The following is a 7446-nucleotide window of genomic DNA, read 5'->3' on the forward strand; positions in this document are numbered from 1 at the left end:
TGTTGACACTATAAATCTACTTGATAGAGTTTTTACAAACCATTGGTTGATTATAGATTTAATGTTATTAAAGAAAAATTGTGTATTATGAAAAACCTCAATAAGGATTGATAACTGAATTAGGGCCTAAGACAAACAACTTTTGAACATTGTGATGGATTTCACAATGTTAATCGACCTCAGAACGTTCATCTCAGGTCTTCCTGATAAATACATTAGTGAAGTTTTAGAGAAGTTCATAAAGTGTGTTTTTTTAGAAAATCTCTCCATTTCTCCTTGCATTTACTGCAGTTCAGTTAGCGATGAACTCAAAAGTGTAACTGTTGGACAAGTACCAACCATCTTGTCCCACTTTTTTTGTTCCTCTTTCTAACGGGTATCTTGTACCACCTAAACCTAGCCTTTTTTAGTTATTTATTTTCCAACAAAAATCTCATCATCATGGATCCTATTCCATCACTGGACTCACTTCTTTTTAACCATTCCTTCCTAACTTCACACTTCATATCAAACACTCCATCCCTTCCACTTTTTTCTCTCTCTGTAACTTCAAATTTCTATCCCTTCTCTTTCATATGACTCAAACAAAAAATTCACCAAGAGTGAGAACTGCATATGATGTTCCAACTCCTCGTCCAAATCCCTTCACTCAATATTCCTTTTCCTCTCCAAACCACTGTGCACAATACTCCCTCTCTGATGAAATTATTACAATCCATAAACCTTCAAAATCCATTACACAAGAATCCAAGAGAAAGAAAGAACTGGTGATGCATCATAATGAACAACCACTTCTAAACGCTTATGCTCCAAAATCCTCTAAAATATCTGCTATAACCACCACTTCTATCAGCAACCTTGATTAAACTGGTGATGCATCAAACTTCTAAGAACATCGTAAATTATCCTTCAACTAATGCACTACTATCAAAAAGTTTTCAACCTCCTCAATTATTTGTTTCGTATCTCATACGAAAGGCCGTATAATTATTATCATAATTGAAATTGTTTCTAAAATAAAAACAAATATCCATTTTAGAATATGTTCTAAGAATAGGGATATCTTGGTTTCATTCTGTTATCGTTATCGATGCAACAAAATGCATGCAATCGATGCAACAAAATGCATGCATCGTGTATCTACTAATTAAAATTGTTTTAGTTATAAATTAAGAATAATAAAAGAGTTTATTATTATTTGTTGTTAAATGTGTGGTATATGGTTATGACCTTAGATTTTGGCGTTCGGTTATGACCTGCGTGTCGTGATTTATTTATTTATTCTAAATACGACCTACGTGTCGTGATTTATTTTAATTATTTTATTTAAGTGTCAAATAATGTAATTGCTCAAGTTGAAGAGAAGACGACGCCAAAAGATGATTCCGCTGGAGAAAGTTTTGAAGCTTGCTCGCGGGTCAAAGAATTGTTATAAAATAGTTTATTTAATTCTTACCCGTTAGGAGGTCATAACCATACTACATAATTTATTATTTTATGTATGTGATGCATGAAATGTATGTTTAGTTAGCGCATGTATGAGATGTATGCTTAACATGATTTAGATGTATGTTAGCATGTATGATTTAAATGTTTTATATACTTGCTTTCTATGAGCATGAATGTCATGCATCTTTAAAGACGCGTGTATGAGATACACATGTCAATGAGATTAAACTAAATAAAAATCTTTCAAATAGAATATGAAGTAAATTGTTTTCCAAAGTATAACACACTTCAAGACTAATATCGAAATGTGTAGGTTTCGCCTCCGCGAAGTGCACTTTCTATACTAGTAAGTTGTGGTGCGGTAATTCTATTTACCGATTGTTATTTTTGGATCTAACTTAACTAGATTATTTTAATAAGATTATAATATATATATATATATATATATATATATATATATATATTTACTTCAAATGAAATATTAAGTTTAATGTTTTCCAAAAGTTTAACATTCTTCAAGACTAATATCGAATATGTGGGTTTTGCCTCCGTGAAGCGCATATTATATACTAGTAAGTTGCGGTGCGGTAATCCAATTCACCCAAGTGTTATTCTTTTGGGTTTAACTTAACTAAATTAATTTTAATAAGATTAGAATAAATTTAGAAGCTATAATTGGGAAATGCCTATATGATAGACTTGAGTAAAAGTTATTCACCCTATTAATTTGAAAGTTGTATAGGATACAATTGGAAATGTTCCTACCTAAATAACTAAGTTTTGAGTACAGCCTCCGTTGACTTAAAGCAAGGTGAAATAAGGATTTCAATCCACTAGAAAATCTTCCAACGGGATTTTCCGAATCAAATGTTTGAAGGTCATTTGATTCGAGTAAAATAGTGGGAGCATATTTAATTGAAGACCTAACTAATTATGTTTTTAAATCATGATACATTTATTTTATTTATTTTCTGTATTTAGAATTTCTTCGGCATATACATTTTTATGATACTTTTAAATGTTCTTATGAAGAACAAAATCTTCAGAAAGGAGTTTCTGAATTGGTACAAAATTAAGAATTGTTCTTAAGAATAAGAAAAACTATATAATATCGAGCAACCATTTCCTAGCAACTTTCTATATCTAAATTCGAAAAGAATGCTTGTTAGAAGCATCAGGTCGAATGAGCGGATATAAGATATCTTATAGTGTTAACGACAATGGATAATGATATAATCATTAACCTCAATGTTATAACTACAAGATAAGATAAAGAGTTTTAGCCTATCAAGTAGATGGAAACGGATAAAAATAGAATTCAAACTTTTTTTCTCTACCTTGGAAGGTTAAACATGGATGCTAAATAGGGAGGCAATTATTTCAAAAGTTGAAAACAAAATTGCTCGTATTTTTGAAAGAGTCAAAATAAGAAAGAAGTAAGACTTCATATTTACCCATATAGTTAATATAAAGTTAAATTTATACTTCTGCATCATAAGTATATGATACTTGATGATTAATCTTATATTTCTTGAAATATAAAGTTTTAAAGAAGTAGAACATTAACTATATGTGAAGTCCACCTACGTCTAGAATGGAACAAATAGTTTCATTGACTATAAGGGCTTATGCTTGAACTTAAACTTAACTTGATATGGAACCAAATAATTGTTATTATATTCCATATAATATAGAGGCATTATGTCCTAAATCTTGTATTGACAAGAGAAGGATTGTGTAGTTGAATAAAAGATAAATGTTGTCCTACTATCCAAATAATGTTTTCTATACAAGTGTGATAATCAAGTAATGGAATTGAGTTCCATGGTCTTGATAAGCTGATCTATAACATATGAAAAAGGATCAAATGATATTTGAACTTTTTTTATATCATTGACATCACTGTTTAGTACAAACAAGTGTGATTCACATTTTCAAAATCCATGGATATGGACTATTGGACTCATTTGATTTATATCATTTGAAGGATGTGAGTCCCACCTTTCAAAATAAATGAGTATACCGGTTGTTCTGGACCGGCCAAAAGGACCTTTGGCCCATTTACTTAGGCCCAACACAATCCAAAGCCCAAACACCACGTTTGGCAACATTACTTGCGACACACCCCTTGCACCGAGCGAGCGAGACCGGTTCAAACGAACCACAACATCTCTCTGCACGTTCGCGCAATAAACTCTCTGGCGGTTACACTCCCCACGATTTCGTAACCGCCAGAGCCAAGTGTGCCATTACAAAGGCTCTGCAGCCCTCCACCAGCAGTCCCCAAGGTAGAATCTAACTCTCCCTCTAAACCCTCACTCTCTGATCTCTACTAACTTGCGCGTCGGGGTGCCTGCAGGTACGCACCCCCCATTCGTTCAAAGAAGCATTCTGACGTATTTCACCATCGTCAGTGGCGCCGTCTGTGGGAACTATAAGCTCTCCCCATTTTTATACTCCTAAAATCCAAAGCTTTCCAACAATACTATGGCTGCCAATGGTGCCAACTCCCAGATACGAAGTGAGTCACGCATCCCTCAACGGGATGGTATGACATCTTCACCTTCACCTGTCGAGACGCCCAGAGAGGAACATGTACAAATAGTTTCTCTCCAAGAAAGACCTCTGCAGGGTCCTCCCCAACCTACAGAGACACCTGAAGATACCACACCAACTGGTGCCCTCGTCAGTAACCTGCTCCGCACGGTTCAACGACAAACGTCGTTAATCAAGGAACAGAACCGACACCTGATGGATCTGGAACAAGCACGCCCACTGGTCCGAACCAAATGCCAGTACGTAGTAGAAGAGGAAAGAGCCCTTGCCAATCACGTTCCAGATCCCACAACATTCAGTAAGCTTCAGATCTCTAAGCTACACTAGGAGGTCAACCAGAAGGAAATCGCCCAGACGAACTCCTCCAATACGGTCTCCTCCCAGACGATATCCCCCGAGGAGATCCCCACCTTGACGATCCCCTCTAAGGAGATCTCCACCAAAATGTAACAAGCGCTCTTGGTCATCCTCTAGCTCTGAGGACACTCGCGATGCCCGAAATGATCGTAACGCCTACGGTCCATTCACACGGCGCGTCCGAGAATCTCCTATCCCCCACGGGCTAGAGAAGCCCCCCCAGATGGACTCATACGACGGGACAACTGACCCGGATGAGCACATCGAGATCATTGAGGCGGTTCTCACTTACAGATCGGTGCAAGGCGCAGTGAAATGCAAGCTTTTCGTCACTACGCTGCGACGAGGGGTTGTTACCTGGTTCACGAACTTAAGGAGAAACTTCATGGATTCATGGAGCGACCTATGCTACGAGTTCACAACCCACTTCACGCTTCAAGGACGCAACCAAAAACGGTGGCATCCCTTAAAGCCATTGTTCAAGGAAAGAGCGAGCCTCTCCGAGACTACATGGAGAGGTTCAACAAAGAAGCCGTTCAGGTACGAGGTGCCGACGAAAGAATGAAGCGGTACCTCATCGCCAAAGGTCTACGCGAGGGGACAGATGTGAAGAAAGCTGTCTGTTTGGATCGCTCAAGGACTCTCAACGAGTTCCTAGCGATCGCAAAGATCTACATAGCATACGAAGAGGAGCTGTATGCAGACAGCCTCAACAAATCCAGGAAGGACGAACCTGCTGCTGCTGAATCCTCCAAAAAGCCCTTCCATGAAAAAAAGAAGGAAGGCAAAGCAACTCGTGAAGGAAAAAGACCGAACGGTCACTTCACCAAATATACACCCTTGGCCATGTCAAGGGAGAAGATCCTCGCTGAGATCGCTGTAGCCGATCTAGCATAAGTTGGAGTCAAGCCACCAAAGGCTCCATCTCAGGAGAGGAAGGGAATCGACAAAACAAAATACTGTCGGTTCCACAAGTGCCATGGACACACCACCGATGACTGCATCCACCTGAAAGATGCTATTGAACTCCTCATTCAACGAGATTTTAGCCTATATGGTTACAAAGTTTGATAAATGGGAAGGTTGAACATGTCCCTTGATTTAAGTTTGATAAATGGGAAGTTTGAAATTGTCTCTTGATGTCGCTTGATGTGATACATGATGCGTGAACCTATTTGTTTTTGTATTTGGTAAAATGAAAGTATTGGAATGACCCTTGTTGCGAAAAAGATAATAGGTACAAGTTTGATAAATGAGAAGATTGAATTGTCACTTGATTTGAAACATGATATGTGAACCTATTTTGTTTTAAATTCAGTAAAATGAAAGTCTTGAAATGACCCTTGTCGCGAAAACGAGATTGTAGCCTATATAATTAAAGGTTTGATAATTTTGAAGGTTGACCATGTCCTTCGATGTCCCTTGACGCAAAACTTCATTTGTGAACCTATTTGATTTCGTATTCGGTAAAATGAAAGTATTGGAATGTCCCTTGTCGCGAAAACGAGATTTTAGCCTACATGGTTACATTTTTGATAAATATGAAGGTTGAACTTGTCCCTCAATTTCCCTTGATTTAAAACTTGATATTTGGACATATTTTGTTTTAAATTCGGTAAAATAGAAGTATTGGAATGTCCCTTGTCGCGAAGAGTTGATTTTGGTATATATGCCTACAAGTTTGATAAATGAGAAGTTTGAACTTGTCCCTTGATGTGAAACATGATGCGAAAATGAGATTTTAGCCTATATGGTTGAACTTGTCTCTCGATGTCCCTTGATGCGAAATATGATATATGAAACTATTTGGTTTTGTATTCGGTAAAATGAAAGTGTATGGGAATGACCCTAGTCGCAAAAATGAGATTTTAGCCTATATGGTTAGAAGTTTGATAAGTATGAAGGTTGAATTTGTCCCTCGATGTCTGAACCTATTTGGTTTTAAATTTTGTAAATAGAAAGTAATGAAATCATCCTTGTTGCGAAAACGACATTTTAGCTTATATGGTTACAAGTTTGATAAATATGAAGGTTGAACCCTCGATGGCTCTTGATGTGAAACATGATATGTGAACTTATTTCATTTCAAATTCGGTAAAATGAAAGTATTGGAATGTCTCTTGTCATGAAAACGAGATTTTAGCCTATATGGTTACAATTTTAATTTGATAAATATGAAGGTTGAACTTGTCCCTCGATGTCCTTTGATTTAAAACATGATATTTGAACCTATTTGGTTTTAAATTCGGTAAAATGAAAGTATTGAAATGACCGACCCTTGTCCCGAAAATGAGATTTTAACCTATGGGGTTACAAGTTTGATAACCGAGAAGTTTGAAGTTGTCCCTCAATGTCCCTTCATGCGAAACATGATATTTGAACCTATTTTGTTTTAAATTCGGTAAATAAAAAGTATTGGGATGACCTTAGTCGCAAAAATGAAATTTTGGCCTATGTGGTTACAAGTTTGATAAATTTGAAAGTTGAACTTGTCCTTCGATGTCCTTTGATGCGAAACATATATTTGTACCTGTTTGGTTTTAAATTCGGTAAAATAAAAGTATTGGAATGACCCTTGTTACAAAAATAACATTTTAGCCTATATGGTTACAAGTTTGGTAAATGAGAAGTTTGTTGGATATTTGTATCTTGACTTCACTTTTGCCTAAAACAAATATTCAAGTGTGATGTTGGATACGATGTTCCAACTTCCTGGCAAGGTTCAGTGTGACATGTTCTTGTGCCCTGATTTACGCACGCGTTTCATATTTAAGGAATCCACGCCTTTATTCTTGTTGGTCAAGCTGCGTGCTTTTAGTACAGAATCAGATCGTTTGTGATTTCCTAAGAATGAGCTATCTACTTAGGAAAGTTTTGGAGGTGATTAGGATGTTCCTATAAATGTGCCTATATATTAGGAGTTTCCTTTTCTGGTTCTGTTAATTGTGAAATGGATCATCGTTTGTTTTGAAGCCCAACAAGTTGTTCTGACCCGTATTGCTTCAGTATATAATGAAGACTACAAGACCTAATTGAGCACCGAAGCCGCCATTGAAGATTAGTGCTATTTTAGGGTTTTGAGTC

Source organism: Medicago sativa, chromosome 2 (genome assembly GCF_051527215.1).
Source record: "Medicago sativa cultivar Bolivia chromosome 2, Bolivia_mono, whole genome shotgun sequence".
NCBI classification, from domain to species: Eukaryota; Viridiplantae; Streptophyta; class Magnoliopsida; order Fabales; family Fabaceae; genus Medicago; species Medicago sativa.